The 8,499-nt window shown below is 42.3% G+C and overlaps 1 long non-coding RNA gene across 4 annotated transcripts; it reads right to left on the bottom strand.

The window, feature by feature from the left end:
- Positions 1-5,154: 5,154 nt before the first annotated feature.
- LOC124676602 lies at positions 5,155-8,159 on the bottom strand. 4 transcript variants are annotated; one of them, XR_006993705.1, is made up of 4 exons: positions 8,042-8,159; positions 7,847-7,939; positions 7,431-7,496; positions 5,155-7,289 (listed from the first exon to the last, which is right to left on the bottom strand). It is a non-coding gene; the product is annotated as an uncharacterized LOC124676602 (long non-coding RNA). The 4 variants fall into 4 exon arrangements; XR_006993707.1 differs by having other exon boundaries at positions 5,155-5,577; positions 5,755-7,939; XR_006993708.1 differs by having other exon boundaries at positions 5,155-5,801; positions 7,091-7,939.
- Positions 8,160-8,499: the final 340 nt, after the last annotated feature.

Here is an 8,499-nt window from a genome sequence, read left to right as displayed (position 1 = left end):
ACTTCTTCATTACAACTGCATTCTAGTAATATTGTAAACATAGTTACAACAGTGAACTATTCAAACATTTATTATGCAATGTAGATATAAGATAATAACAAGTTGCATAAATAAGACAATGTATGGAACTTGTACTAAGCAGACTTACATCATAATGTTGCACAGGTCGCTTTGGCGACTATCTTCTAATGATGAATGCTTCACTAAAAATGCATTCCGGTAATATTGCAAAAATAGTTACAACAATTGACTATTCAAACATGTATTACGCAATGTAGAGATCGGATAACGACATGTAGCGAACATACTGGCTCGCTGCGAGTCCTTCTCTTGCGTGCACTAGTCGTGGTCGACATGCCTGTCATTTTAGGTTCAGCCATCAAGTGAAATGCTAATCCTCCCGCTCCATTGTTCTTAATCCGTGTTTAGATATCACATTTAAGACCAAGTCAGCTGGTTTCAAATAACAAAAAACTTGAGCTGCCAAATGAATAAGCCAATATTTGCCAGATATCATATTAAAACCAACTAGATGTTGCTTTGCATGAGATAAGAATTTCAGACATTCAGATTTAGAGTAGGGTAATGCCAAGGTTTTCCACATAAAGTAAACTGGCATTAAGAATGACCAAATGTCAAGTTCAAATCACCTTCCCAGTTGCTCCAAGACAAGCATATCAAATAGGCAGAAACATAGTAAAGCATGGATGACATTGCTATAGCAGGGTTCCAAGTGTTAATCTCTTGCCTAAGGAACAATTCATATAGGTTATAGATAATAACGGAAGTAAACTGCCAAAGTTACCAACCAAGAACTCAGATTCCAACCTTCCCTAGCGTCCCCGCTATTAATGTTGGATATTCTAATAAGTGGTTCGCATGATCAATCCCTAGGAAAAATAACATTGACAAGTTAATCTACGATAATACAAAGACCAGACATGCACGCAGCAATAACTATACAAGCTGTGCGACAGGAGCATTCATGGAAAAAAATAGCTATAAGCTAAAGATGAGGTATAAGAGCAAGCAGATTGGAAATGCACATAGCATGATTATAAAAGCAGTGTGAGAATAGCAGACACGAGAAAACAACTAGCGGCTAGCGGTGAGCTAATGACGTGGTATAAGAACAACCAGATTGGAAATGCCCATAGCATGACTATAAAAGGAATAGCATGCAGTACAAAAACAGTTGGCAGCAAATGAATGGGTCCCCTATAAATATGTGGATGCACACAGGTGTTAGTAGAATGAACATGATGGTAGCGACCGGATAATGCTTTGGTACTGTACAATATTTAAACGAACTTCATGTGAAGTAACACATCAAGAAATTTAATGGCATATGAGATCTGCAAATAACTACACAAAACATGGCTAAAGAAACACCGCGATCTAACGGGCCAGCGTACTAACCAAGCTGCGGCGGGGTGGACGGGGCGGCAACTTGCATTCCAGCGGCGGCGAACGCGGGAGACGATCAGTCGACCCTGTTTCAGTAGAAGCGGGCGTTAGTGAAGCAGATCTGGTTGGCTGGCAAGGGATTCGGTGAAGTTGATACAGCCGCTGCGCCGAGTTAGTCGGTGGAATAGATCGGCTTCTGTGGAGGGGGGGGCCGCGGTGAAGTAGGCACGGTTCCGTTGGAGAGGATCCGGTGCGTCGGCAGGAAAGGCGTTGATTTCTACGCTGTGGATGAGGTCGGCGGTGAAGCAGATCCGTCGGTGGCAAGGTCGGCGGTGAAGCAGATCCGTCGGTGGCGAGGTCGGCGGTGAAGCAGATCCGTCGGTGGCTAGGGCGGCGGGGGAGCGGATCAGGTGGGTGGACAACCAACACGATCAAGGCTACGCTGTGGAGGAGTATGCCGGCGGTGAAGCGGATCTAGTACGAGTAGAGAGTCAGAGCTTTGGCGTGTGAGAGTATTTTTGAGCTAATGGGGCGAATGGTTGGTGGGTGGGTGTGGACCTGTGGGGAGGGTTCGGGATCTAGGCAAGATATTTCATTGTTACCGAATGAGCCCTCCATGGTCGGTGGGTTGTAGCTTCCGGACCAGGGTTAAAAGGGTAAAACTGGTCACGGGATTTTCGAATGGATGCGGCGGGATGATTTGGCGCGCGGCCGAAATTTTCAGTTTCAAGCTACGAGGACAAAAATAATGTTCTTCCCCAGGGAGCTCTCATTTCTTCCTCTTCTCTTTCTCTCTCGAGTCTCTCCCACTCCCCTGGAAACTCTCCCCCTTCTCTCCGGCAGCCTCGTCGGCCGGAGACGAGGCCGACTTCTCTCTGTATATCGTACACCCTCCGAACTAAATTAATTGATTCAACTTTCCTTAGACGTGTATGTATCTCGAGTAAAAAACATGTGTGGATACATCCATATTTAGATAAGCAAAGTTGATTCAGTTAATTTGGATCCGAGGGAGTTCATGTTGTTGTAAGCTTAGATCCAGTGTTTCCCATGAGCAGAATGGCGCAATGGAGTCGGGGATCTCGTCATCGGCTTCAGATCTGGCCTATGGTGAATCTGGCGGATCTTGCCGACCAAACCCCGATCTGGTGCCATCAAGGTGATGGCGCTAATGGTGAGGCTTGCTTTGGTCAGTGCTTCAGATCTGGCCAATGGGGAAGTCAAGCTGCTAACGTTCACAAGCTCGGGGCATACGACGGCGTCATCCGTCTTGCCCGTGAACATCTTGGCCTTTCAGCGGCCCTTCTCGGAGCCAATATGCCGTTGCTCGAGGCCCTTCTTCTCCTTCGTCCCGGCGACTACCGGCGACACCGTCCCAAGTGGTGCGTCCCCGGCGACGGAGTTGCTCGGAAAGGATGCGGAGCGAGAGATCCGATGTGCGGTCCGGAAGGACTCGATTGATTTTCTTCTATATGTTTTGGGGTCCTTTTTGTAAAGTTGCAGGTCCTATTAGTTATTGTCTAGTTCTCTTGGACCTCTATGTAATTTTTTGGACTAGTTTCCATTTGCACCGATAAACTTGAATTTTGACAAGTTCACGGGGAAAAAATTCCTTTGCACATATGGCCTATCATGTATGAACATTCTTGAGTTTTAAACTATATGTAAAGGCTAGCACTTGCGCAAGGGGCTCGTCTAGTGCGCACTAGTTTCCATTAGCACCGATAAATTTGAATCTTGACAAGTTCTTGGAAGAAAAAATTGATTCACATATAGCCTATCATGTATGAACATTATTGGGATTCAAACTATACATAGATGGCCAACACGTGTGCAAGGGGGTCCTCTAATGTGCACTAGATTCCATTAGCACTGATAAATTTGAATCTTTACAAGTTCTCGAAAAAAATTGCTTCACACATATGCCCTATCATGTAGGAACATTATTGGGATTCATATTATATATAGATGGCCAACACTTGTGCAAGGGGGTCCTCTAATTCTTGGGGATTTCAATCTATCTATCTCTCTCGATCTATCGTTGGTGGCCAGAAGAACACACATATGCATGGCACTTTATGCGCAAAGGCGTAGGTGCCTCTAATAATTCATGTGTGTGTGCGTATATTTGAACATATTCTTGGGGATTTCAATCTCTATCTCTCGATCTATATATCGTTGGTGGCCAAGAAACACACTTATATATATACGCATGCACTTTATGCGCAAAGGCGCGGGTGCCTCTAATAATGTGTGTGCGCACTCGATCGATGATCCCTAAACCTTAAACCATAAAACCCTAAAACCCTAATCCTAATCCTTAAACACCCTAAACACTAAACCCTAAACCCTAAACACTAAACCCTAAAACCAAAAACATAAACACTAAACCCTAAACCCTAAACACTAAACCCTGAACCCTAGACCCTATACCCTAATTAAAACTAACCCTAACCCTAACCCTAATTAAACCCTACATATATAGGCCAACGACACTTAATTGCGCATCAAGCAGGCGACCAACTAATTAGCGCTGATAAATTAATTAACTTGAATTTTGACAAGTTCTCAATCTCGAATGAAAACACATTTGATTAAGTTGTCTCATAATATATATATAATTAATTAGTGTGCATGCGCGCATGGCATACCTTGCATATCATTCGTGCGTATATTTCAATATACTAGCTAAGTGCCCGCGCGTTGCCGCGTTTTCATCTCTTCTTTTCGAGATCGTCATCAACCATGCCATCTCTGAAGTTTTTTTGCCATTGCGTTCGTATTCAAAAAAAACTTTTCAACAGTACTCCCTCCGTGCCACCAAAAGTCTCTCAACTTTATCGAAATTTGAATATATCTAGACACTATCTAGTTGGTAGATACATCTAATTTTTTAAAACGTTGAGACACTTTTGGTGGGACGGAGGAAGTATAATTTTTATAATTTATATCCTATATTTTATTGACCAAATTGTTAGTTAAAGTTGTTTCTTGGAAAGCGTAATACCTCCATAGGTCGGTATGAAGGGGGTATCAAATTTGCTCATAATGTGAAGAAGTCACAAAAAACAGTATCAACTTCAATTGGTTATTATTGCAAATTGCTCGTGGGTGTAGTCTCGTGTAGCATTTGCTACGTAAAATACTCCCAAAATCGCCTGAATTCCATAACCCAACAATCTACACAAACAAATACTCCCTCCGATCCTAAAAAAGTGTCTGAAGCAGTCATTATGCAGAAACAACCTCGAGTTTTTTTTTATTGAATCGGCCCGCACTCCATGTCTTTGAATATTCAGACCAGCCCATCTTCAGGGAACAGTTTCCGGAACAGAGGCCAGGCCTACCAAATAAACAACCTTCAATAGCTACACAATCGGGCCTCCACTGCAGCTCCAAAGTAGAGTATCTGCCTGTTCCACGCAATTGCACCATGGAGGAAGCTCATGCTGCTGCTCCACCTGCGGCTCAACCGGGTACGAGCGAAGCTCCAGGATCACTACAGAGGTGAAAGTAGCGAGCATATAGAGGGAGACCTCGCCGCGCCTGGAATGGGCGCGACCGGATGCCACGGAACAGCGCAGACAGACCTGCGGAGCTGCAACTCTTGCACCGTGGAGCTGCTTGTGGCGCTCATATCCTTCCAACACTAGTAAAGGTGCACGTGCCACGCACGTATTATAATTTTCAACTAATAATTAGTAATGATGCATATGCAAATGCATGTGTCAAACAATATGTGTTTAGATAGATAATAGTGAAAATTATGATTCCATTAGAACTGGTTCACATACAATATACATGCAAAGCATACACAATGCTGAAAATTGGATCATTCCAGAATGCTCTATAGAGAGGTTTTAAAAAACTCAGCTTACCAACATTGTTGTGCCAATTCCCTAGGAAGCAAAAAAACAAAACTATCAGATATGGGAAAATCAGAGTGTTTTAGCTTATCTGACAACCGATGTAAGCGTAAAAAACCCAAACAACACTTGATGTAGCCCCGGTGAAGGGCAAACTGGAGGAAAAAACACCTTTTATTTCTTCCTTCCTATTTCTTTTGCACAAATGACAATAGAGCTTGATCCTTTATTCCTTCATTGCTTGTTACCTCCATGCATCATAAACTTGTTCGCCGACATTTCTTTGACTTTTCGTTTTATCTGTCTTCCATAACATGTATCAGAATGTTAACTAAAGATCACACAATGCAGCCAATAAATTGAGTCCAAAGCCAGTTCTCAGCCATTGAGAAGATTTTAATACAAAGTAATGTACACATTTGAAAAAATGACAAGATATATCACAAAACTACAAGATTAGGTTGTGGATAATGTAGCTTACCATAGATTGTTCATCTAACTTGTTTAAAGGTGGGGCCTCATCAAAATCTGCAATTAGAAAAGAATGCTGCCAGCTCTAACAAATGCTGCACATATAGGCACCATACCAGAAATTTAAAAGATATTCATGAAGAAACGCTATGTGTAGCAACATCGTACTAAATTCAATGATTAGATAAGGGTAAAATCATTTAAATGACACATGAAGAATATGGCATTGAAATTTTAATTGTTTAAATCTTGAACAATCAATAGGAGAACCAACATCCATAGCACATAAGTCGCCATGTGCACAACAATAAAGTAGAAGCACACATAAACGCTACAGGTTTGTAAGATGTAAATTTGACTACTAACTTGTATTAAAATTCATATAAGAATTTAAACAAAGAAGATTATAAGATTCTAGAGGTTTTATAAGTTAGACCAAATAGTCATACGGATGGAGTAGCATGTTTCTTCTTCCTTCATTTGTTGACTGTCTAGTTTTTAATCATGTCTTGACAGCAATTTTTCTACCTTTATTGTGCTTCTATTGAAAGAAATTTCACAATTTCGCGGGGCAATTTTAACACAATGTTCTAGAAAATTAAATTATATATGTTTTTCTGGATCAAACGGTTCACTTAGTCATTTTATGAATAGGTAAACTATATAATAGCTAAAATTTGAAAGAAACTCACAGGCTTAAAGTCTTGGACACTTAACCTGTTTTTAAGATCAATTACTCTAGTATCAACCTGTTATGACACACTTAGTCCTGGAGCGGTGCAGGACATATGTATGCACGTTGTGATCTTCAAAGTGTTTGTGTGACGTGTCATCACTGAATTATGAATTATCAGCCCACAGTACCGTGTCTAGGAAAAAAAGACAAAATTGCACTGACATGACCAGGAACTCAAAGTTACTCCTTACAGTCCAGGAGGCAACAATCCATTCCAAAATGTTAAGAAACAATATGCAATTTATTCTGAATAGTGTTGTGTGCCCTGCTATCCTTCAACAAACTTTTGAGTATACTTATATCAGAAAAAATTGTAACAAGTATCTAGAGTCCAAACACACCATTTTTCAATGTATGAAATAATACCCTAATAAAAGAGCACATGCCACAACTTCCGTTTCAGTCATCCATCAAAATCATGCACGGTTATATGTTATGTTCAACATGAACCAACCAAATATCATTGTCTCGACTCATGCATACATGATCACCTGAGTGAATTTGCATGCATTGTAACCATGTAAAAACATGATATCTAATGAGATGCTAAAGCTGGGAAGAAGAAAAAAAATTGTATACCCATACAGATTATTACTCTGCATATACTGACCTTTTCGATCTCATTGCATCAGACCAAGCCACCAAAGATGAAACAACTTCTGCTAAAGTAATGGTATAGCTCTTTTGGCAGGAGGGTCTTTCAAAACACGTCCAGCAATGAGCACCAGGTTATGGAGATGATTAAAGACGATCTGCTGCTAGGCTCATATCTGCAGGAGAAATTTGAGAGAACGAGCCAGGCATGGAGCCTGAACTCGGCGAGTAGTCAGCGTTGGTCTTATGGCTGGTTTCTTTTTCGTTCTTTTCTCTACCAGCTAGTCCCTCTCTAGCTTATAAACTGAACTTATTCTTTCTCCTCAACTGAATGAGCAGAGCACCTGATGTTTTACCTTAAAAAAATGGTATCGCTTGCTTTTCCTCTCCTGTAGTTCTGGGTCGTGAGCTTCCACGATTCCCTGTTATCAAATAAACTCACTCACAATGCCAACGAACTATTGTTATTTAGAACTTTGTTTAAGAAAACAGGCTGACAAATTTTCCAAAAAATATACGAATCACAATATGCATCTGAAAAGATAAGCATGATATATAGCTCCAGGTGTTACCGTTTAGGCACCACAAACTTATAATTATGTTTCAAGTTAAGGATATTAGCATTTAGATACTACAAGCTTACTTACAACATAATAAACTGGTGTCTGAGTGAACGATCAGATATCTAAGGCATGTCGAACCAGTTTTCATACAAACCAGTTATAAAAATCAGGACTCACAATTTGTTCATGTCAAACCATCAAGACATTACCAGAATAATAGTGGTAACTGGGGCTGGGGGAGTTGGTCTTCCTTGTTCTCACTGACCCGCAAACAACGCCGTCTAAACTGTTTCTCTAGCAGCCTGAAATCGTGAGGCACGGAAAACAAAATCTATAATGAATAGAAGTATATGATCTACAAAAATATTTCCATGAATAGAATTGAAACACATGTTATTTTGTACCTTTTCTATTTGAAGAGCTTGCAACACAGGCGACGCCCATGGAAATCTAGGAGGAGCGGCGTCGTCGAGCGGGGGAATGCGCGAGCAGTGTCTGGGGGAGAAAGGCCACGGCTAGGTCCTTGGCAAAGAGCGTCGCAGGAGGCTTGGAGGCGCGGCGGCAGGAGTGTCGCAGGCGGCTTGGAGGCGTAGCGGCATGAGCCTCGCTTCCCAGCGCTTCCACAGGGTGGAGGGCGGCCTCGATTACGCGGCGGCGCGGCGCTTCCCCGTCAGGGAAGGCGGCCTCGAATCCTCGATTCCCCGGCGTGGAGGACGGCCTTGATTACGCAGCGCTTCCCCGGCATGGAAGGCGGCCTCGATTCCCCGGCGTTGAGGGCCGGCTCGATTCCTTGACGATTCCCCGGCGTTGAGGGAGGCCTCGATTCTCCGGCGTTTCCCAACGTTGAGGGTGTGGCCTCGCT

This window comes from Lolium rigidum, chromosome 7 (genome assembly GCF_022539505.1).
Source record: "Lolium rigidum isolate FL_2022 chromosome 7, APGP_CSIRO_Lrig_0.1, whole genome shotgun sequence".
Taxonomy (NCBI): Eukaryota; Viridiplantae; Streptophyta; class Magnoliopsida; order Poales; family Poaceae; genus Lolium; species Lolium rigidum.
The sequence above is the reverse complement of the archived record's forward strand: the minus strand, read 5'-3'. Positions and strand labels throughout refer to the sequence as shown.